General features: G+C 40.5%; 1 pseudogene; it reads left to right on the top strand.

Moving 5' to 3' along the window:
* LOC109075916 overlaps nucleotides 1-21,817 on the top strand; it is a 47,631-nt pseudogene extending 25,814 nt beyond the window's left edge.
* The last annotated feature ends 2,933 nt before the right edge of the window (nucleotides 21,818-24,750 follow it).

Genomic DNA, 24,750 nt, shown 5'->3' with positions numbered 1-24,750 from the left:
ACATCACAAAACATGAGGCCTGGGCCTCAATAGCATTTTTTGGCCACATGGTGGAGCTGTGATATAATCAGACTTAATGGCATTCAGTAGCTTTCTATTTATTTGTGTGCTAAACATGTTAAAATGTATCTTTAATAGTGACTTACTTAATGTAAGTAAATTATTTAGTTAGAAATCTCTTTTTTTGCACTCAGTTCCAGTATGGAGGAGACTCTCAGAAGGGACCTGTGATATCTGCTCAAGAGGCACAGGCTCAAGCCATCTTACAACAGACCAAAGTAAGACACCCAAACCAAACTGTCTTTGGATCTTACATCTGTCCCCTTCACTCATTTATCATGACTGTACAATCAGTGGTGTTTGCTTATAAAAGCATCACTTTGAATAATGCTCGTATATAGGTTTAGGGATTTCAACAAACCACTGACACCAAAAATAATGAAATTTGGAATGTACTGTAACTTATCCTGTATGTAAAAAAGTGCATATTATTACAGTGTAAAATAATTGCTTTCTATTATATATTCTATAACTATTAATGTAACTATTTTTTTTTTTACAGTGCACCAACACACAAAATCTGCTCAGGAATTAAAAAGATATAGATGTTGTGTAATATTGTATGGTGTTATAGTGTATTATCCCAGTAAGTAGTTGTTTATAATCTATGATCAGCTTAAAGTCAGGTTTGAGAATAGGTAATTTTTAAATCTTGGACAATATAGAAATGTTACAAATTCTGTACAAATACAAGTATAAATGCAGGTTAAGGATGAGGAAAAATGTGAAACTTTTTCTGTTTGTTTTGATTTTTATTTGCTTCTAGCTATCATTGAAGGGCCCTCCAGGTCCATTAGGTCTCACAGGGAGGCCAGGCCCCGTGGTAAGAAATCTTTGTTCTCTCTTTTCCAGTTTTCCAATTTTTTTTTTTTTTTTTTTTTTTTAGCACAGCTCATGCTATCTACTTCAAATTCAGATTGTTTTTTGGGTTTACTGAATTCAGTGGATACTTTCTGTCTTTGAAATGTATGTTTGTCACAGGGTCTTCCAGGTCCCAGTGGACTAAAAGGGGACAGTGGAGAGCCTGGGCATCTGGTGAGGACATTTCCTTTTATATTCCCTCAGTAGCTTTTAAAATCATCTCTCTGTCTGATTCTTATTCTTCTCTTTTCAGGGGCCACGTGGGTTGCCAGGTCCTGCTGGTCTTAATGGGAAACCAGGAAAAAGGGTAAGATTGAACATTTCACACGCAGTGTAAAAAAAAAAAAAAAATCAATGGAAGAGTGATCAAAGTTCAAGTCTGATCCATTTAATTAACCTCATCATGAATATGAATTGGGTGATAACAGTTTTCTTATTGATGTGCTGTGTTTTTTGCTTCATGAATATTGCATAAAGCAGTGCACAGAATATGATGACGAAGTGGTATTCTGTGTTTCACCTTGCAGGGCCGATCAGGGGCAGATGGAGGTCGAGGGGCTCCTGGAGAGACAGGAGCAAAGGTGATTCACCATATAGTCCCAATAGGACAGGCCATGCACAATAATAAGGACTGTGGCTGTATTCTACCATATATATCAGCTTCCTCTTCAATTCAAGCTTCTTCTCTCTGTTTACAAATCTGACTTTAACCTATGGTAATTTGCTAGGGCAAGTCACTACTACTATTGCTCATATTTAGGTTAGGGATTTGAACACCCACCCTAATGCTTAATATTAAACCTCAGTACATATCTCATTTGAAATGGCAAGAAGCAAGAAACTCCTTAGCAACTGCACAGCAATGCCCTAGCAACCAACCACAAAAGAGTTCTTCAGGGATGATGTATTTTTGAAGGCCAATCCAAAAGTTAGCATCACCCTGGTTCCCTCAACAAAAAGCCAGTAGATTTTTTTTTTTTTGTCACTGGTTTTTGGATTATTGCAAAAAACAAGCTTTGTGACAACAAAAGTCAATGATTCTACACATTTTGTTCATCAAGTTAATCTTAAACACAACTAATAAACACTTATATAAGCCTAATATACAGTCACATGACTTTAATGTACCACCACTAAGCTTCATACAACTCTTTAAATCTTTATTTAAAAGCTACAATTCTATAAACACAAGGACTATGGACTAGTGAGTAGGTAAGTCTTCCTATTCGGTGTGATGATGTTTAATGTTCTCGGCAATTTCTGTACTCTCATTTAGCCACTTTTTACCAACCGCCATTTTCAAGACACTTAAAAGCTTAAAAAAACATGAGTGAGGTATTACTAAAGTATTTTATATTGTAGAATAAACATGAAGATATTTTAAGCTTGTGTTAACCACAGACCTTATTTCAGGCCTTCAACCAAAAACCCATTATAAAACCCACTGACTTCAGGGTGATATAACCAGAATTGCAGGAATGATCATTTCTGGGTTTTAGAACTCATTCCCGCAGCTCTCTATACATTGGTGAGTTTTGCATGGGCAATCACCACAAATATCCAATTTTTGTTTGTGATTAGCTTGTGTGTGTGTGTGTACTCAAATTGTATATTCAGCTGCCAGAGCTAAAAGGAACAGCAGAAACTTTAATTTGACCCTAATCGTTCTGATCATTGATGGAACTGTTTGCTATTGAGAGCTGTGTTTTATTGTGTGCACTGACAATAGCAAGCATTCAGTCCTGTCCAGCTGCAGGACCCGTCAGTAAATAAATCATGCAGAGCTAGTTAGCACAACAGCAGCGTGTTTGATGAGGAAGTGTGAGGTACTCCCGCAGCTCTCTGAGTCCCAGCACCGGATGCGGGCTGAGAATCGCAGCAGATGGGAAGGTTCCTCTGAGACGGCCTGTCAGACCCTGCCACATGCCACACACACCTCTGTCCCATAGTCACTACTCACATCTGTGCATTTGTGTGTTCGAAGCAAAGCATTTGACATTGTGAAAGAACAAGAGTTCTGTTTAGCTAATGCAGTGTGCTGGTTGAGTGTGTGTTTGAAAAGGCTGATTTGTCGATCTTGCTCATGGATCTTTTTCTTTTTTTGCAGGGTGACAGGGGCTTTGATGGACTACCTGGTCTTCCAGGGAACAAAGGACACAGAGTGCGTAAAGAACACCAAATTGCTTAATCAAATCACACAGTCTGTTTACTGCTCATTCAAGAGTGGCTCTTAGATGTGTCTAAACGCTCCACTTCACTTTTAATAAATCTAATTTAGAATTCATATTGTGTGCCGTATCTCAAATGTGACTCTCATGTGAACATTCCTTAGGGAGACAGGGGAAAACCAGGACCCCAAGGTCCACCTGGAGAGCCTGGTCATAAGGTACTACAGATTTGCCTTTACTTCTATCCTGTTTTTCTGTGCTTTGTGCAACTCCCTAAATGAGTCTTTTATCAGATTACTAATAATCCATTTAAAGATCCCCTGCACTGCCCCAGGTGTGTACTCACAAATCGCATGAAAGAGACAAGCCTTGCACTGTGTGGGATGTTCTCATTATGCAAAGTTGAAAAATGTATGCAGGAACGATTCACATTGATCACAGCTTTCAAGAATGGGAATATTTTTGCATACATAACCCTTCTGACATCCTTCCTCAAAGACTTAAAATCAGGATCTCACTTATTTTTTTCCTACCACAATGAAGATGATTATATTGGCAAACTAATCTGAAATGTTAATTGCCATTTCCTATCACAGGGTTCGGATGGACCTGTTGGACCAAGAGGGCAACCGGGAGAACCTGTGAGTGACACGACCCAACCCACAGACAGATACACTTGCACATGAGCGCATAAACACATACACGTCTCTGACATCCCATGGGCAGCCTCGTGTTCCTGCTTGGCACAGCCTGATTAATGGTGGCTCAAGCACCATTTAAGTCTCGGCAGGTGAGCTGTGATCCATTGGGGCTCTGGCTGTTTAAATGGATCACCCAGAGTAGTAAGGGACTTGAGAACCATTACAGCACGGTGCCTGCCGAGAGAGAGAGATGCTGTGGAGATAAATGCGGGGATGGAGATAGATGAGCTGGGAGATTGGCGAAAGGAAGAGATGAAATCCTGGCCTGCATGATTATATTTCCATATCAATCACCTCCCTGGAGATCACAGATGTAGCTCTAGAACAGGTGGCTTGGCCGGTGTACAAAGACCAAGACTGACAAAAACAAAACACGCATGCCAGCCATACACACACACACACACACACACACACACACACACACACACACACACACACACACACACACTAGAGGAAATAAGAGGTTTGCACACATATGTTCACATACACATCAACACAGCCTAAACAGATGTACACCCTTGTGCATATACCAGCTGTAATCTGCAGTTATATACTATTCGATCATTAACTCAATTGACCTTCATAACGTTAATGGGAGTTTCTGATAAGTTTCTGATTGTTGTTCTTTACAGGGGCTAAGAGGACTTCTGGGGCCAAGAGGGCCACCTGGTCCACCTGGGCAGCAAGTAAGACAATTGCCCATCCTTCATATTTACATAATGGCTAGTTTTCATGTACAAAATGAATAGAGGTGCTGTGGTGTTGTTAGGATGTTTAACTGCTGCATTACTGTGAAACAAAACCTTTTGTTTTGCTTTTAGGGAATTCAAGGCGTCAATGGTGTTCAAGGGGCAAAGGGCAACTTGGTGGGTCTACTATGAAGTTTTCCATGCATGTATTACACAATGTCGGCCGACATATAAATTCAAGAAAAGAGCACTGAAAGGTTTAGTATGGTTGATCGAAACAACATGTCAGATATAACCACTGAGAAATAACTTGTGGAGGGTCTGTTGCACTGGCAGACAGGGTAACAGATCCCTTGAGAACTGTAGAGCAAGGTGACCTCAAGCCTGCATCTTTTCAACTGACATATGCTGCCGTTAAGTCATGTTGAAATGATAGCAAGAAGATAGCAAATGAATTATACCACAATGGTTTAATTACTAGTTGGAACTCTACAATTGCTTTGAGCCCCAGTTTTCAGAGTTGGGGATGTGTCAATTAAAGAATCACAAGAGAAGCTAATTGATATTGGTTGTAATTAAAGGAATGATCCTGGGTTAAAAACAACTTAAGCTTTATTGACAACATCTGTGGCTTACCACATAAAATTTGGACTCATTCCACAGTTTTTAAAAATGTGTTGACAGAAATGCACTTACAATGAAAGTATATAGATATGTTGGCCATTACCCATATGGGTAAGTCTCCCATTCTCAGTGTTTAATTCTTGTTGTTTTTACAAACTGAGTTGATTTTTTTTTCTATGGGTTGAATTTTCATTGTGAATGTTGACTGTACATTTTAATTTGTATGCACTTTGTGCTGTTGATTAAAATCAGCTATAAAGCTTGACAGAAAATACTACTCATTTTGCCAGTTTATGAGGCGACAGCCCTGCGCAGCAAAACTATATTTCCCATCGTTCTCAGTGACAGCTGGAGAGAGCTAAAACACATAGTTAAAGCACCAATAATGCACATCCTTTACTCTTGATTTTGTGGTAATATAGCAGCAAATAAAAAAGTATGAAATAAAGAGAATAAACATGAAATTTTAAATGAACGCATAGACATAATTAGACTTTCAAACTAAGTAGAAACTTCCCAGTAGGGCTTGAAGGCAGGAAAAGTCCTAAACTAATGTCTTTACAGAATGATGATTATCCTCTTGCAAAACTGATGACTTTTTCACTATTTTACAGGGACCACCTGGTGAACCTGGACCTCCAGGTCAACAGGGGAACCCAGGCATACAGGTATACATCTATCTACACTCCAGGACTGCCTAATGAAGCCATGCCAGCAATGCAAATGTGCACTGTTACTGTAGAACAAATCTAACACTTTTACCTTTGAATAAAGAATTGTGTACTTTTTCAGGGCTTCCCTGGTCCACAGGGGCCTATAGGCCTGCCAGGAGAGAAGGTAAACTCTACAAGTCTTGCTTTATTTCAGTTTTAAAGCACTGACCTTTGACCCCTTAGTAGATGAGCATTTGAAAAGAAGCGTTGAGTGTGGGTGAGTGAGAATCTTAGTGTGTGTGCTTTTATTCAGATTTCCATATGAAGCTAGTCAGATAATCAATAGCAAAACTTCACATATGTACACACACACACACACACACACACACACACACACCTTCTCTCAAATGTGCCTAAGCACATTATGGATATTGATTGCATTTAACAAGCTGGCATGCTGGGTATAAGAGGATTTTATATTGAGCGTGCGTGTTTGTTATTTATTTATTTATTTATTTTTTATTTTTTTCTTCAAACAGGGCCCTGAGGGCAAACCTGGAATGCAGGGCCTTTCAGGGATAGATGGTCTTCCAGTAAGTACTATTCTCTAAAACTACCATTAGGACTGAATTTTAATTTGTTTTATTTATTAAGTATCTCTACCAGCCAGCAGGGGGCACTATGGTGCATACGGACACATGCGCATTGGCAAATTTCATTCACTACATCAAACATTCCTAATAAATCTTCACAGCATAATTTTCATGCACAGAATGCTGAAAAAGCGATGATGCAGAATCCTTAGTCCAGGCCTGGCCTTTTGTGTTGGCTCATTAGCTGTCTCAGAAACGGTATGTCCCCTAATCAGCCCGCTGTCATGCTAACACCTGGTTATCCTGTTCAAATCACAGGGTCATCCTGGAAGAGAGGGACCCCCTGGGGAGAAGGGACACCAGGTGGGTTACAATCACACACACACACACTGCTGCTCCACTGACCTGAATAAGCTGTGAAAATTTAAAGAGGAAACAGAGAGAGCCAAGAGTCTAAATGCGGCACCATGCAGAAAAGCGCTGTCCTGTTCATGGTCCCCTCTCTCTGAAGCCTTTTGTTACAGGCGCTCCAGCTGCAATTGCTAAATTAAAACCATTCACAAAGCATAACAGCGTGCTTTTATGCATGCGCTATCACAGTAATTGCACACTTGAATCAAGCCATCGGTATTGTGCGGTCATTGTTTCATTTTCACCAATGTAGCCTTGCGCTGCATCATCATCACCAAGCATTCATGTAAATCCAGTGCTTTGCCTTCACTGCTTGAACACTAAACTGACATTGCCTCTTTTTCTGTTCAGGGTTTATCAGGAGCACAAGGACCGGTTGGATATCCCGGGCCCCGTGGAGTCAAGGTGAGCACTTTTGAGACCGCAGCTTGTACGGTTAGCTCCAAAGACACTCAAAGACATTCGCTCTAGGATGGCAGACTTTTGATTGACAGTCCGACTGTGGGTGAATGGCAGACAACTGGCTCAGGTAGACCAGTTTAATTCTCCCCGGAAAAACCTTGACACTGCGCAACACTCGTGATGGACAGTCGAAAACGCAACAAGGAGGAAAACGAAACCTGTCTGGGCTTGTTTGTGTGAAAGTGTGTGATGCCTTCAGCATGTGGTCAAGGAATAAAAAAATTATTTATCCTGCTAGAACATAAATTTACTCTGATGGTGTCATCCAGATTATTGTCGTCTGTGTCTATATTCTGTCACAATGGTGTTTTTATTTGTTGCTGTATGTCTTACCTACAGCATTTTGCAAGCTGTGACTTTTATTACTTTAAACAGTCAGTGTTGGTATTCATGTCAAGACATCCTATCTGAGATTCTGCCTTTCAGGTGAATGTTGCCTACCTGAGGTTTGGAGATCTGCAGAGATCTCTGCGGCACACACTGATAAATTTGGTTCTTTTCTAACAGGGCGCAGATGGAGTGAGGGGACTGAAGGGTAGCAAGGGGGAGAAGGTGAGAGAAAAAACATAATCCACTTGTTTTCTCATAACAAAGCCAAGGGAACAGAAGATGCATTCAGATATCAGTGTAGTGATAAACCACTGTGCTTTACTGATAGTGGCTTCACATGATGTATGACTTTCTCTGTCGTTTCTTGAATGCATCTATGTTTTCATGCTGCACATCTGTGTGGAGTCATTTCAAGGTATTTGTGGATAACTGAATTATTTTTGTCCGTTACAGGGTGAAGATGGTTTTCCAGGGGCCAAGGGTGACATGGGCATCAAAGGAGACAGAGTGAGTCTTTCCATTCATGCAGCTTGTTGAGGAAAGGTATTTTGCCAAAAATGTACATAAAAAATGGTGATAACCACTCAAAATTTTTTCAGAAAATGGAAGAATGTATATTTATAGATGGCATATATAGTAGATTTAATAGTAACTTGTGTGTGTGCTTTCTCAGGGTGATACTGGGGCTCCTGGAAATCGTGGTGAAGATGGACCAGAGGGGCTGAAGGGTCAGTCAGGACCCATGGGAGAGCCTGGATCTGCGGGCATTGCTGGAGAAAAGGTAATTGCAGCTTCTAGTCTAATGGGCATTGTTTATATTCCAATTATTTTTATTTGCCTTCATTTTCCTGACTTCTCATTCCATGTGTAGGGCAAACTTGGAGTTCCAGGATTGCCTGGATATCCCGGCAGGCAAGGCTCTAAGGTAAAGCAATATCATTGAAATAACAATAACCGGATTTTATATTTTTTTTTTTACCGAAATCTGAAAGCCGTAGGTCTCAGTCATGGTATATTAATATTTCAATATTACATTTTTACAGAGGATGATTAATGGCCATTTAGAGGCTGTTTTATTAATAGCTTATCCGAAACTACAATTATTATTTGGCTTATTTATGGTAATGGGACTTCAGAGGTTAATTTGTGGTTAATTAAATGTAGAGTTTGATTAATGAATGGAACGTGGTAATTGATTAACCTTCGCGTTGGTCCACAGGGATCAGTGGGCTTTCCTGGAACAGCTGGGGTGGAAGGAGAGAAAGGAAAGAGGGTAAGAGGCCGGTGGAATGGTACACTGTCCGAGGGACTACACTACACGCATCAGTGTGTGTGTGCTCATTATTGTATGCTTTCTTTACAGGGTCCGGCTGGACAGACTGGTCCCGATGGTGAAAGAGGTCCAAATGTAAGTCTTAAGCATACTAATGAAATGTAAAACCTCTATTGTTTTACTACATACACATGCAGGGATCATTGTGGGAACAGTCAATAATAACTGATTGAACAATTGTTTTAAGCATGCATTTTTTTGTAATCATATTTGTGTGTTTGGTTCCTGTTGTTGTAGGGTGCACGTGGGGGAAGAGGAGCAAGAGGACCGACAGGAAAGCCTGGAGCCAAGGTAAGAAATCCATCCTCATACAGACAATGATCCTATAGAATTCCTTTTAAATAGGTGGTATGGTATATGTTTAAAATTTGTGTGACGTCTCTTTCTTTGTCTTATGCTCAGGGCTCTGCTGGTCATGACGGTCCACAAGGTGCCGCAGAAGAGAGAGTATGTATTATCTATTACAATTCTCCTCATATTATACAGTCAATCTAACAAACTAATGTGAGATTTCACATTTCTTTTCATTGCCAGAGATAAATGAATAACAGTGTTTCTTCTGCTCTGCTTCAGGGCCCTCAAGGTCCACAAGGACGCGATGGAGAGGCTGGGCCAAAGGGACCAAACGTAAGTGACCAGTAAAGAAAGAAAACTCTTTGAGAGAATGAAAGGATATCTCTAACATTTTTTTGTCCTTTCTTTTCAGGGCCCTCCAGGAAAGGACGGGTTGCCAGGTCACCCAGGCCAACGGGGAGAGCCAGTGAGTCAGTTCATATTTTAAAAAGAATCCCTTCATAGAAAGGTAACCATGGTCATGTCCCAAATGGTGTGCTTGATGTGGACTTGTGACACATTTGATGTGACTTGAGAGCACCCTTCTGAATCCTTAAATGACAAATAAGCAAAGACCGTGAGACCACTGGGTGTCCCATTTGTCATTTAATTACTCAAGTGGTTTTAAGAGCCACTGTTTGCTCTCAGTGCTGAGCTACTGCAGAATTCACAGTGACTTACTACCTGACATTTTATGCAGCATCACATCACCCAAGTGTGGGGTGAGGACAACATTTGGGACAGGGCCTATCTTGGCCTTTAAATTAATTTCCATATCTAGATACACTGAATAGAAATTGGTTGTTTGATAAGCAGTGGGAAAGAACATTTTCATATTTAAGTTTTTTCATACAGGGATTTCAAGGAAAGACTGGTCCCCCCGGGCCTGCTGGAGTGATTGGCCCACAGGTAGGTCGATCATACAGGCTTGAATGAAGAATGCCTTCCTGCTTCATGGTCTTGGTTCAGTTCCATGAAGCTATGCAACATTTATGAATGTTTGATCTGATCTAACAAAGCTGTCTCACTTATCTTCTATTCCAGGGAAAAACTGGGGAGACTGGCCCAACTGGAGACAGGGGACATCCGGGTGCCCCAGGACCCCCTGGAGAGCAAGGTCTGCCAGGAGTCACAGGCAAAGAGGGAGCCAAGGTTAGATATAGCATTAGATAAGATAGCATTGAAATCCTCATCATTACGTACAGTAACACACCAAACACATCCATCTAGTTATAAGTTACATTGCTCATTACACTCCATATGTTTCTGCTCATTCAATATGAATAGAGCTCCCAGCATGGCTCAGTGCCTATAAAGAGTGATGGATGACTCCTAATGAGTGAGAGAGTTATGGAAACAGAGATCCATCTTTCTGTGTTCTCTGGTCTCCAGGGAGATCCGGGCCCCGCAGGGCTGCCCGGGAAGAGTGGTCCTGCTGGGCGTCGTGGATTCAGAGGAGAAAGAGGCTTACCTGGCACTCTGGTAACGTACCTCAGAACATCTGAGAGAATATCTTCTTATAATCCCTGCTGTTATTGCTGCTGCCTTTACATAAGTGACTGTAGTAACTGTTCCAATATGACAGCAGGCTTTGTACAAATAGACAGATGGCGATTGTTCTAGGATTTCTTTTGAAATATATCTTATCTCTACTGTCTTACATTTACGGCTTATTAGGGTACTGCTGGTCTGAAGGGTGGGGAGGGCCCTCCTGGTGTTGCAGGACCAATTGTAAGTGATTTTTCCATTGTCCTTCACCTTCCTCCTCCTTTGTGTTTTCCTCAATATACTTCACCTAACTAAAATGTTACATTCCTTTGTCTGTACAGGGTGCCACAGGAGAAAGAGGACCCGCTGGACCTGCAGGTGCCATCGGTCAGCCTGGTCATACGGGAGGTGTTGGCCCCAATGGGCCAATGGGAGAGAAGGGCGAGCCAGTGAGTTTCGACAGGATATTTTACTTTGTGAATTGAGAAGATTTACTACTGTGCTAGAGTAGCTTCAAGAGTAATTACTAATTACTTCTGTTCCTCTTTAGGGTGAGAAAGGTTCATTTGGTCCTGCTGGGCGAGATGGAGAACAAGGGCCTGTGGGATTACCGGGTCCTGCAGGGTCACCTGGTCCACCTGGAGAGGACGGAGATAAGGTACAGCTTTGACTACTTTTTCAGCAGTTGCACATGCTTGTGCGCATACTGCTTGTTATTTATGGACATGTGTATGTTTTTCAGGGAGAGACAGGAGGACCAGGGCAGAAAGGCAGCAAAGGAGACAAGGGAGAGGGGGTTAGTATCTCTATCTTTTCTAGGGATGTGTCCGAATCCGAATACCGTGTTTGAAAAGGAAATGATGTGTACTACAGAACCCCTAAAGGGAATAAATGCAAGAGGGAAGGAAAAAATATATTTCAGTGCTTTCTCTTGTAATTATATCATTGGGTAATTACACTGTATATAGCACGCTAGGATCAGGGAACCTATTAATATGTGGGGCATTGAAATCGCTTTTAAATGTGTGCTCGCTTTTTTACTTTCACTTTCAAGATTCACATCTACTCTGTGTAAACTACCGAGCGGCTGTATTTACCACACATTTTACAAGATTAGATTTCAGTTTACAAGATTAGATGTCAGTGGTGCTGAGGATCTGCAAATCATTTGCCATCATCGTATCATTCATCTCTCTTTTATCTGTTTATGTGGTAATAAGGGAAATTGTATGCACTGTAATGTAACAAGCTACTGCTAGCAAGCTGCTAACCATGTCCCTTTAGTGGCAGCATAGAACGCTTTATTCATTTTCTGTGCCTTTCTGAATAAGGATTCACTATTTGGGCACATCCCTAATCTTGTCATATGTGCTGAATATTACATGAACTTTCATTAGAGGTATGTAACACCATATCTTTGCATTTTATCTCACAGGGTCCCCCAGGACCACCTGGGAGCCAAGGACCTCCTGGACAGCTAGGAGCACCAGTATGTATGAGTGTGGAGTGCGTGACCCAATGTGAGGGTGATGTTGCTTACAGTTCTGTGTCTTCATAGCCCAGCACTCATGTCTCTTTCAGGGTCTGGATGGAGAGCCAGGGCCCCGGGGACAGCAAGGAATGTACGGCCCTAAAGGAGATGAAGGTCCTCGCGGTTTTAAAGGGGCGAATGGACCACCAGGGTTACAGGTACATATATATATATATATATATATATATATATATGTTTTATGGAATTTTTTTCAAATAGACTGTCATTTTAAATCTATATCCCTGAGTATTACATATTGAGCATTCTGTCAGTTCCAGATGTCCTTATCTTTTGACTGCATGCATGAATTCACTGTTTGCTAAATCTTAGTTCATCTTCATCCAGATGGGACATCGTTTTCACAGTTCATTGAGGGGGTTAATCCACCTTAATTCTGAAATGTGTATGACTCTAAAATTAAATGTGTTTATTTAGGGAATGCCAGGACCCCCAGGAGAGAAGGGAGAGAGTGGCAATGTTGGCGCTATGGTAAGATGTGCATATCATAAACTCCTCATATGAATACTTTGGCACTAGAATCCGTTTTTAGCCTCTATAATACCCCTAAATGATACACAATGCATGCAGCAAGTTTGGAAAAAAAACTAATAATAAAAAAAATTATCTCTCTTTTAGTTCTTGAATTGTATATTTTTAATTGAATTTGCCACATCCTATAGGAGGATTTGGATTTGAACTGACTGTATTTGAGTTGAAGTGTTCTTTCACCCTTGTCCGTGAAATGGTCAGATATAAAGAAATATATATATATATTTTAAAAAGTACAAATTTCTATATATTCAAACAGCTGTTTGTCTGTCAGACTGTAAGAAAACTCAGGACTACAATCGAGGCATTTAAGGAAGTTCAACAGTGCATATTGATATAAAGAATTGCTAACCATTTTAATTCTACCTTTAGTACAAGTCTGTATCCCAAGTTCGGAGACTGCAAATATAGAAATGGAATCGTAAAATTCTCCAAATGAAAGGAAGATTCATAAGTACAACACTTCTACATGCAAGTTGTCCCAAACCGAGTATTAAGTCAGTCCAACATTCCAAACCTGCACAGCATTTCTCTTAACAGGACTCTGTGTGTGTAGGATGAGAGTCAGTAGAGAACTATAATACAGTGAAAGATGAGGAAACCATGAGAGAAGCTGTGTGAGACTGGGGCATTATTCATGTGTGTGAGTGTATAAGTGTCAGACCCGTGTGAGCCGAGAGTGACAGAGAGAGAGTGATGCTGGTTCTAAAGTGGAAGGCAGCGTGACAGCTGCTAATCAGATTACCGTGAGCCTGGGCTGTCTAATGAGCGCACTCCTTTGTGACAGTCTTCTCGCGGCTCCGTCAACCATGAAGGAATGCAAAACAAGATTGTCAACAGTTCCACACACATGCACGATTAGATGAAATGCATCAAAACCAGGCAAAAACAAAGCCACAAGACCAAACTGGGAACATCTCATCCATGAGCGAATGCCGTGGATCATGGGATTTCCAGGTCCTAATGCATAGCCACTGAATTTCCTGTTTTCCCTGTACCAGTTTGTGTTAAGCCTCTTTGATGGATTCTGGAGAGTGGGGTATTGTATTTTGTTGAGCCTACACACTCAGCCTTGGTGTTGATCCTTGCGGTAGTCTATCCAGCTGGATGCCTCGCACTGCACTAATATCTCTTGGTAAAGACCGCGTGTGGCGTGCTAGCAACGATTTTGGTCAGTTTGATTAATGGCTCGTGTTCCACCCTCTGCAGCAATAAGAGGTATGCCTCAGGAGTTGAGAATTCATGCAGTGTAACCAGAGAATGGAGAAGTGAGATGGTCCTCATTAAAACCCAGACACAGCACACAGAGAGGAAATCAGCCTGCCCTTAATAGCCTGTCACCACCATGTCAGAGATGTACAAAAAAAAAAAACACCTCTCTGACACAGAGAAAGGTGCTGATTGTACAAAAAGAGGAGAGGGAGAGAGCAAAAGAGAGAGTACATGTCTAATGTGATGTGGGAAATGCTTAATCTTTGTGTTTCTTATCAGGGCCCTCCAGGACAACATGGCCCACGTGGCCCCCAGGGACCCACTGGGGGAGAGGTAAGTGTCTTTGTGTTTTCCTTTCTGTCTATCAGACTGCTGTGCAGACAAGTTCAAGCACAGGACAGTAGATTAGTGCTGATTAGGGGTTGTTGTCCCAGTACTGCTGAGACATAATGAGGAGTCTTTGTTTCACGAGTCCAAAGAACCCATCCTGTGTATCAACACTCTGTCGTACCACAGATGAAAACCCCCCAGGCTGTTATGAGGTCACATACGACACCTCATATCTCTTTCCTCAGTCTTTCATCTTCCCCATATCTCTTTCTGCCCACCCTCTGCTGATTTTGAGCGTTAAATTATTAACAAGAAGTGGGATATGATCCTTCTGCAAGAGTTATATTTACTTCTCTATGAATGATTAAGGAATATTAGGCTATCATCCTTGAGAGAGAGTTACATTTACCTCCATTAATGGCCGCCTTTGAACATCTCCCATGTGTTAATAATTGAAAAGTGAGAGAACAGAGACAGATGCGGCAGTGACCTGTACACCAGCACTCTCACAGAGCTGGAGAGAAGAAGGGAAGTGTTGTGCACCGGAGCTCATTGTGCCCATCATATGAGAAGCGGCCAGAATACATGTGCTGGTCATCTATTTGGCTTCATGTGTGCACCTCACTTAAAGGCACTCAGCAGAGAGACTCCAGAGCCAGGGCAACCACTTCAGTTTAGTCTCATCCAAGATATTCATACTCAGCCACTGCAGCCATAAACGCCTCTGCCAGGAGGAAGCTGAACAATATGGCATTTTAGCTTAATAAAATATGATTGCATATACACAGAGACCATGTTTGGTAGTCTGTAATCTCATCACTGTAATGTCAACAGTCTGCGAGTAGAGGAGACAGCCTTGCATGCATTATGTATGAAACTGACTTAGTTTTGTTCTGTGTGGCGGGTCCTCAGGGCATGCCGGGCGGAGTGGGCCAGCCAGGAATGGTGGGAGTAAAGGTAGACCTCTGCCTCACTGTGTATATGTACAAGTGTTTTTGTGATTTATGGGGGAGGTTGTGTTTATTTGTTGGAGGGTGCTGCCTCTGTAACTACGTAAACATGTAAGCCTAAGTATGATAGATTGTTGCTTTCTTTCTTTTTGCTTCCTTCTCTTTGTCGGTCTCTATTGCTCTCTAGGGTGAGGATGGAGAGGCAGGGAATCCAGGAAATGTGGGCGAAACTGGCCCCCCTGTAAGTAATTTCTTCTTGTTACCTCTTTTCTCATTAGTCTTTGATCCCCTGTGTATCACTAAACTCCCTGTTGCTTTAATGTCGGGAGAGAAAGGTGAAGTGGGTGAGAAGGGTGATACTGGCCCCCCTGGGGCTGCAGGACCCCCAGGAATCAGAGGCACACTGGATCAGATGGACCCAAAGGAAACCCAGTGAGTAACTATTCCCATAGTTAAAACTGTCAGGATATTTTTACTCTGACACCATCCATTTTCCTCAATAGGGTCCCCTTGGATTTCCTGGAGACACGGGACCCCCTGGAGAGCCAGGTGCTAATGTAAGTGCAGCAACACCTGCATCAATTCAAGCTTCAAGATTGACACATTTTAATGGCAAATTCACATGGTGATTTGAATATAATTTTTGGTTGTAGGGTATTGATGGTGGTCCAGGAGCTAAAGGGGATAATGGTGAACCTGGTAAAGGTGTAAGTAGAGTATTCAAACACTTAGAGATATGGATGGAATGATACATCTGAGAAACTAATTCAAATAAATATTCTGTGATGAACAGGGACCCCCAGGAGCCTCAGGAGAGCCTGGGCCTCAAGGGCCACCTGGAAGGAGGGTGGGTTTTGAATGTGGACTGAATGATTCCCATACTATAGAAAAACTCTGTAATCTAATCACTAGTCTCCTTCTACACAGGGTCATGTAGGTCCTGAGGGAAACGAAGGGAAACAGGGAAAAAAGGGGGCAAAGGTGAGGTTTTTTATAATAAATCTTCACGTAAACTCATGTGTAGCTTGTACCTCCTTTTACATGAAGACAACTGTCATTTTTATCTTCTTCAGGGTTCTGCTGGTGCTGAGGGTCCAGTGGGAAAAACAGGGCCTGTCGGGCCACAGGGGCACCCTGGAAACCCTGGTCCAGAGGGTTTGCGTGGGATTCCAGGCTCTGCTGTGAGTCTATGTTACAGAAAATCAATCTGCTATAAATAGCAGATATCTACAACAATGTGACTTACCCACGCTTATTACTGATCTCTCTGACCGCTTAATCTATCTTGAACTTACCACTCTGTCTGGTCCTTTTCAGGGAGAGCAAGGGTTAAATGGGCCCCCGGGGCAAACGGGACCCCCAGGACCAATGGTAAAGTTTTCACCAATACTTTCTCTCCCATATCGATCTACAGCTGTATCAAATGCCGCTCTAAGAAAAGAAGACAGATGATTTTGGGCTTGTGGCAAATTCTGCTTCAAAATGAAATTTAATTTTGTGACTGGCTTTATATAGGGTCCAGCTGGATTACCAGGACTGAAAGGAGATCCCAGCATTAAAGGAGATAAGGTATGAGAGTATCATAAACACTTGACACTGTGAGTTATGATACCTGACTGCATCATAGATGTTTTTATTTTTATTTTTTTTCCATTTACAGTTCATCTCTCACTAAAGCCAAGCAGAAAACTCTCTAAGCATAACTTCCCAGCACTGTGCTCATTGTGAAATATTGTGAAGTCTTTGTGTTTGCAAAATTATGGCATGTGGTAACTAATGGCTTAGTGCACTAGTCTAGCTCTGCTGTTCTTTATGTTGTCTAGGGTCATGTTGGGCTGATTGGACTTATTGGACCACCAGGAGAAATGGGAGAGAAAGGAGATCGAGGCCTGCCAGGAAATCAGGGAGTACAAGGCCCCAAAGGAGATGGTGTATGTATAAATTTCTGCTATTATAAAAAAATATATACTTTATAGTATATAAGCATTAGATTTTAGAGCATTAGCATTTACAGTTTTATTAAAATGTATGTATGTCTTTTATAAAAATGTATTCAAATATGAATGACTAGTAGCCACCATAGAAGTTGTTAGAATCTTGGTTGTCAGGTACCAATGAAAAAGACAGGTAATAATAAGGAAATTGTTACAATGTAAGCATATTAGAATGATGTTACATGTACTCCACTTAACTGCCTTTATTAATGATGGTCTTAAAGAAAATGTTATTTTAATCTCTTGATAATAGGGTGTTTCTGGTCCTCCCGGCCCGACTGGTCCACCTGGATTTCCTGGGTTGTCTGTGAGTTGCCATTTTTAGATGCATTCCTTTTTCCAATCTATTTACCTTAGTTTTATTGAGGGACAGCAATTCCTTTTGAAGGTACCTGTTATCTTTAAATGTATTTGTGGAATCATATTGCCAGTTTTTTAATACTGTTATTTTCTTCTCACTGGTAGGGTGCAATAGGTGAGAAAGGATCTAAAGGAGACGAGGTTGGTATATATATTTTTCATTGCAATCTTGTTTTTCAGCCTCTCTCTGTTTATATGGTATTTGTTTGCTTTTGCTTCCGTTATGAAACCTGAGTGAAAGACATCGTCAGTGCTGCTCTAACTTGGATAATCCCTCTGAACGAATCGCCCTATGAAGCACTGAGTTTGCAGGGGCCTTTGAGGGAAGTGCCAATTTTAGGGATGCCTGACTAAACTGTTTCTGTTTCTCTCCCCGCGAAGGGAGCCATCGGTGCAAGAGGAGATCCAGGACCCGCTGGCCCACCTGGATTACCTGTGAGCCATCATAATGTCTCCTTACTTTTCTGTTTGTTTCTGTTTTCCTGTCTCCTCATGTCTCATATCACTCTGTTTCTCTAGGGCCCACCAGCCACCATGATCGAGCCTCTGCCATTCAGAGAGGGACGTAAAAAGCGAAGGAGACACTCAAACCAACAAGGAGCCAGAGTCAGGTCAGATATTGAGGACGAGGAAGCAGTCCAGTTCAACATGGAGGATTTCCTACAGGCAGACGAGTCACTGGATGAGCCAGAAGGCATGGAGGAGGTGTTCGCTTCACTCAACTCAATGAAAACAGAGGTGGAGCTCATGAGAAAACCACTCGGGACCTTCGAGAGTCCTGCCCGCACATGCAAGGAGCTGATGTTGTGCCATCCAGAATACAAAGATGGTGAGGAAATTGACACACATTTCCCATTCGTTAATTCATTTCTTCTATGGGGGGAATTCACTAAGAATGCCTGATAATTGTGCCCATCTTGGTTTATTTGCACATGCTGCCTGTTCACTAAAGGAATTATGCAAATCAGGTAACAGCACACAATCTAAGCTGAATAGAATTTGCACACTGCAATTAAATTTTCCTTTTCTTGTCAATATAATTTTCCTTTTCTTGTCAAAATGGCACTTATTGGAGTTTCTTTGAATTTTAATTTGTTTGAATTTATGCATTTGGAATTAGCAACATACAGTTTGTCAATTCATGCATTCTCTAGGAATCAAGCCCATGACCTTGATGTTGCTAGTGCCATACTTTACCGTTTTGAGCTACAGTAATGTCTTCATTTTCTTGCCATACAGTTTGATTCTACTTCATTTTAAATCCAGGAATTGAGTTGTAATATAAAAAGGATTCTCAATTCTGAATCCCACATGACATTAGTAAATAGCACTAGCAGTATCTTTAATGATTCTAATTTACATAGAAAAGAGCTGTATTTGTGTGTTTATTTAATTAAAAAAAAAATAATTACTGTAAGTGACTATTTAGTGAATTAACCCCAATGTTATTCTCCCCAGCTAAATAAGTATTTAAAAACTATTTTAAGAGATCTTGCAATCCACCCCCTCTTAGGTGAATATTGGATTGACCCAAACCAAGGCTGCCATCGAGACTCCATTAAGGTTTTCTGCAACTTCACTGCGGAGGGGGAGACCTGTCTGCACCCTGATAAACGATTTGAAATGGTAACTCTCAAATAATACTCACAAACACTACACACGTCTTCCTGCAGTCTCAGTTCAACAGGCCTTCTGGAGTCTGAAGAAAAACACATCTGATCTGTCTCCTCATCTCTCAATACAGGTGAAGCTGGCTGCCTGGAACAAAGAAAAACCGGGCAGTTGGTACAGCCAGTACAGAAAGGGCAAACAGGTGCTTTTCCCTTCCAGTGTTTTTCTCTCATCTTTTAACAGTCTGACTGTCAACACGAGTTTGAATCTAGCCACCTTTTAATATAACTTTTTGCTTCAAAATTATTTATTGTCGATAAACAGAAAGGCCACAATTTGTTAGAAACATACTGCCTGATGCAATAAATAGACCAGATGTTATACAGAATTTTTACTCTCAAATTAATGGCGGAACATGGTGAAAGAGATTTTCTAAACTGTCAAACAATCAACAGAGATGCGTCACTCAGTGGGTATGCGTCTTTGATAAAAATAAAAAAATAAATGCTATGTCTGGTCTAGAAAAGGGATATGGTGGAATTTATATGCGGCTCTATCTGAAATGCCTCGGGCCAAACTCTTTTGAGTGCACGCTAGCGACCTCCATCCGTCTTGACTCATTAAATGATGCTTGAGACTAACAGCTGAAGCCTGTTTTACTCGGAGCTCAATCGTAAGGTGTGACATCTGACCTTGTTATAGAGATTTAGGTAGACAGATGTCACTCTCTCCTGCCTTTGTTAGAAATAACATCTAGGAGGGGTGTGCAAGTTTGTATGGATGTCACGCAATCAATGTGTCTAAAGAACTGTCTTTTGATTAAGCTGAGTGCTCCTTACCCATGTTTCCCCATTGCTGCAGTTCTCCTATATTGACACTGATGGAAATCCAGTGCCTGTGGTCCAGCTGACCTTCCTGAAGCTCCTCAGTGCCACAGCTACGCAGACCTTCACCTATAGTTGCCAGAACTCCGTTGGCTGGTACGATGTGGCGAGCCACAGCCATCAACATGCCGTACGGTTCCGCGGCAGCAACGACGAGGAGATGACGCAAGCCAAATCGCCCTTTATCACATCACTGCATGATGGTTGTCAGGTGAGGAGATTTATGAAATTAAGATGACCTCACACAAGCAATTTGTCCACAGTTTGGTAAATAAACACCCTCAAATGTATAGTGCAATTCTAGTACACCCCAAAATCCAAATCAAGACTTTGTAAAAGGGCATAATAGGATCCCTTTAACATTTTTTGATAGTTACCGCAGCACTTTTCTGAGGTGCCTGAAGAACCTGGTTATGCCGTCACCTTGTGTTTGTTTGTCAACAGTAATTTTATCTGTATGGGAAGTATTAGTTTAACACTTCCTTAGAAAAAAAAAATGCCCACACTTAGTTTCTTGGAGTTTAATGATTCACCAAATTAGCCTTCCCTCAGCGGAGAATGGGGAGCTGAAAACAGTCAGAACAAGCTAATTCTAAAATAGCACCCAAATAAGCCTAATTCAGCAGGAGTTTAATTATACAACATTATACAACAACGGAACCTCACAGGGATAAACTCAGCAATTCATCCCTGAGCAAAAATACACTATAAATGTCCAAACCAGGAATCTTCTTTCAGCTCACGTTTCATTTTCTTTCCACAGACACGTAAGGGTCAAGAGAGAACCGTGCTGTGGATTGACTCGCCGCGATCAGAGCTTCTTCCAGTCATAGATGTAGCAGTATCAGACTTTGGGAATAACAACCAGAAGTTTGGCTTCCATGTTGGACCAGTGTGTTTTAATGGCTAACACAGAGCACCTCATCACAGGACTCGCCAGCTAAAGAAACAAGGCCACCAGTTATATTTATTAAGTAATATGTAGATGGTGGGTTTGTGGCATGTTTCCAAATGACTTTTGAACTTCTGATGGGTTGCAGAAGCCCACAAATCCATGGTGGCTATGCAAGGATGCCAACCAGGACAAACTAAGCACATTTATTAAAGGGAAGTCTTTTCTCCTTTATCTCCTTTTCTGTCTGTCTTTATACTGTTCTCACCTGTGGATTAAATTATGAGGCATGACCCACTAGAGTTCCCAGAACTGCTCCGGCTGAAAAACAAATACATCGTCTGTCTGTCATCTGCGCCACAGACCGTTTCAGCCCATATCATATATATTGAATTTACAGCTTGTGACTGGGATCTCATATTTGTTTGTCTCATTTGATAGCAATGATTTGAAATTAATTTGCCACTTGAGGGATCAGCTTCGACATTGAAGAGTAAATATTTCTGAGCCCCATTTTCCTGCCTTGACTGCAGTATGATGCCAACTGAGGCAAAGTTATACCTCTTTACTAGTTTGACAAGAAAATACCACCCCGATCTGTTTGTAATTCCTCGCGTGGACATTCCCTGTCACGTCAAACTTGCAGTGTTACTCATCTTTAATCATTACATGCTCATACTGTACATAAACAATGTTAAATAAGGCCCGAGCTTTTCAAAACACAAAGCAGTTTATGCATGACTCAAATGGAGCCCTGCTGCTTAATATGTAAAGTAGTCTGCTCACTTAAGCTTCTTGTCGTGTCATAGTATGTATGTAAAGTTTCCATGTGCTAGCGTACATTACACAGCATGTCTTGTTTGTTGTGTACTGACTAAATTATGCTTTTTTCTTTTTTTTTATGTAAACTCATTCATATCTGAATTTGGGATTACCACGTTCCTGATCATCAACCTCAGCGTATTGTGTGCTGTGTATATGTGTTGATATGTCTTGTTTGTTGTGTGGAACACTGTGGTGCTAAAGCGATTGTGTTTTTTTTTTTTTTTTGCTATGTGTAATGATAATTTGTTGTCTCAGGGGGCAGAGGTAGGAAAAGGGAAGACATCTGTGGTGCTTAATACTAATGGAGGGAGATAAACACTCTTAGAAAAAAAGTGCTGTAATATACAGCCAATATGGTGCAAAATATATTTATAAAGTGCAGGCTCGCCGATGATGTAATGCTGATATCTATGTAATATATTGGCAAATTATATAGGCGTACACAAAATTGCTAAGAGTAAATGCATTTTATACAATGTTTACTTGCATAAAAAAAATTCACATAAAATTGAAAAAAAAGAAAAGGTTTACAATCTGTTGAAAATGAAAGTAGTAACTTCCAAATCTGTTTATTGAGCAATTTTACACAATATATACTCAATTTAAAAAAATAAATAAAGGAAAACAGAAACTGATTATTTTTAATATTAACTATACACTGCAAAAATATTTTTACTCAGTATTTTTGTCTACTTTTCCAGAACAAATATCAAAAAAGTTCTTAAATCAAAATTGAGAAGCTATTTTTGCTCAGAACAAGAAAAAATACCTGCCAGTGGGGTAAGAAAATTATCTATATTTTTCTAATCCCACTGTCTCTATTTAACTTAATTAATTTAGATTTTCCCCTCAGAACACAAGACTTTTGTCATTTTGCAAGTAAATATAATAATTGTGTACTGTAAAACAAAACAAATATACAGAGTAAGACAAGGTTGTTATTAGATATGGACCTGGCATAAAGCAAACTACCAAATCTATTAATCAGCACATTCAATTAAACACACTTTATCCACAAAAATCAAAACCAAAAATATCAATTTTCTATTAACAAAATTGCTAGATTTGAAACTACATAACTTGGATCAACCAAATTTGTTAATTGGACAATCCCAAAATGACAATATTGACCGATAAATTGACCTGGTAGCTATCTCTAGCATCCTTATTTCTAAACTAACTTCAGTCCTGCCCATCCTGACCTCCGAACCCTCCTTTGTATAGTGTCTGTGCTACTAATTTTACATAGTGTACAGTTATTCTAAAGTATGAATGATAATACTAATTCTGATACCTGACAGTTGTATTTGTGAAAAAGTGATGAGCGAATTAAAAAATGCTTTTCTTTTAAGCAGAACTTTTCATTGTCTTCGGAGTGCAAGCAATTTTTCGGGTTCTGAGGCGAGTGTCTTTTTGGAGAGGATCAGAGGCACTGTGATGTCTTCTGTAAAGGCAACAGACAAGCATGTCTCTTCATTAGCCGCAGCTACATTCTCTTACTCTCTCTGCACTTGTAATCAACATCACTTCCTACCTCGCAGATGTAATCAACCCTGATTTACTCCCCAGTTCATTTATTTCAATTAACTTTTGTTTCCTTCCCCAGGAGAGGGACCACAAGGAGAAGGGGAAGCAGACAGCCCTTTGTGTGTACGTGGATGCGTAAATAATGAAATGGCTTTGGATTAAAAAGTGAGCCAAGAAGAATTAACCATATCTGCGGAGGGACACAATGAAATAGGGCAGGGAATTGGCAACCCATCCTGCTCACCTCCCCTTCGTTTGTCCCTTTCTGCTGCGTGTTTTGCTAATGCGCTGCTCTTTTCTCCTCTCAACCTCTGCAATTATTTATAAGCACACAAACAAAGCATTCTGAAACCAGTAAGAGATACCCGCTCACCTCTGGAAAGTGAATAAATTGCCTTCATGTTGTTGGCACAACAAGCGCATCTGCTAGAAGCACCGTATTATCGCATTTGAACTAAAACAGTTATTCAGAAATGAAATGCAATCTCTCATCTCTGATTGCAAATAAGAAATGTGAGATGCTTTCTCTCCTAGAAATATTGGATTTGATGTCTATGTCAATTCTGAGGCTTGAAGCGCTCTACGCATGAACATGAGCGGAAAGGCTTCTAGGTGTGCAATCTTGATTTTGTGTGCCGCTGCATTCCAAACTCAATTCATAACATAATGCAAGTGGGCGCTATGCCAGTAAACTTTTATTTTTGGGCTATAGCGTGTAGCAAAATCTTTAAAAGCAGGCAATATCTATAAATTAAAGTATATCTTTATTGGCGAGATTCTGAAATGTACATTCAGTGAAAACATTACTATCCCATGATGCCACGAAAGAGGATTGATGCATTGCATTCCCGTTTCAGTACTTGTGAAAAGCATTTAATTTTTAATGCATTTTAAATTCATTTATTTATCAGTTTATTCATTCTATCCAAACTTAATTTATTATTGTAAAAAAATTACAAAACAATGATATTTCAAATGTAATATTTAAACATCATACTGTACTGTAGATTGTGACATGTCTTTAAGTTCTAATTTAAGTTTTCAAAATCAATGTAGGAACCTAAAAATGAAAATAATAAGAACAAAAGTAAACCACAAAAGTAAAAGCCCTGATAAACTACGACAATGAGAATTTGATGGGGAAAAATGAGCTAAATGTTCATTAAAATAATTTTACAATGTGAAAAATATGAATAGTCCTATATTATCCTATAACTATCATTTTATTATTTTTACTTATGGGTGAATTGGATGTTCTTATGTTTGTGTTTTGTTCTTATGTGTTTTCCCCACTCTGATATGCTAACATTTATTTATATATTTTTCACACGCAGCACAACAACTTCTTTCTGGTCTCCCTTTCATTTTGTCTCTTGGAG

This window comes from Cyprinus carpio, chromosome A3, assembly GCF_018340385.1.
Source record: "Cyprinus carpio isolate SPL01 chromosome A3, ASM1834038v1, whole genome shotgun sequence".
NCBI lineage: Eukaryota > Metazoa > Chordata > Actinopteri > Cypriniformes > Cyprinidae > Cyprinus > Cyprinus carpio.
Note: the sequence above shows the minus strand (reverse complement) of the source record. Positions and strands in the feature narration are given on the sequence as shown.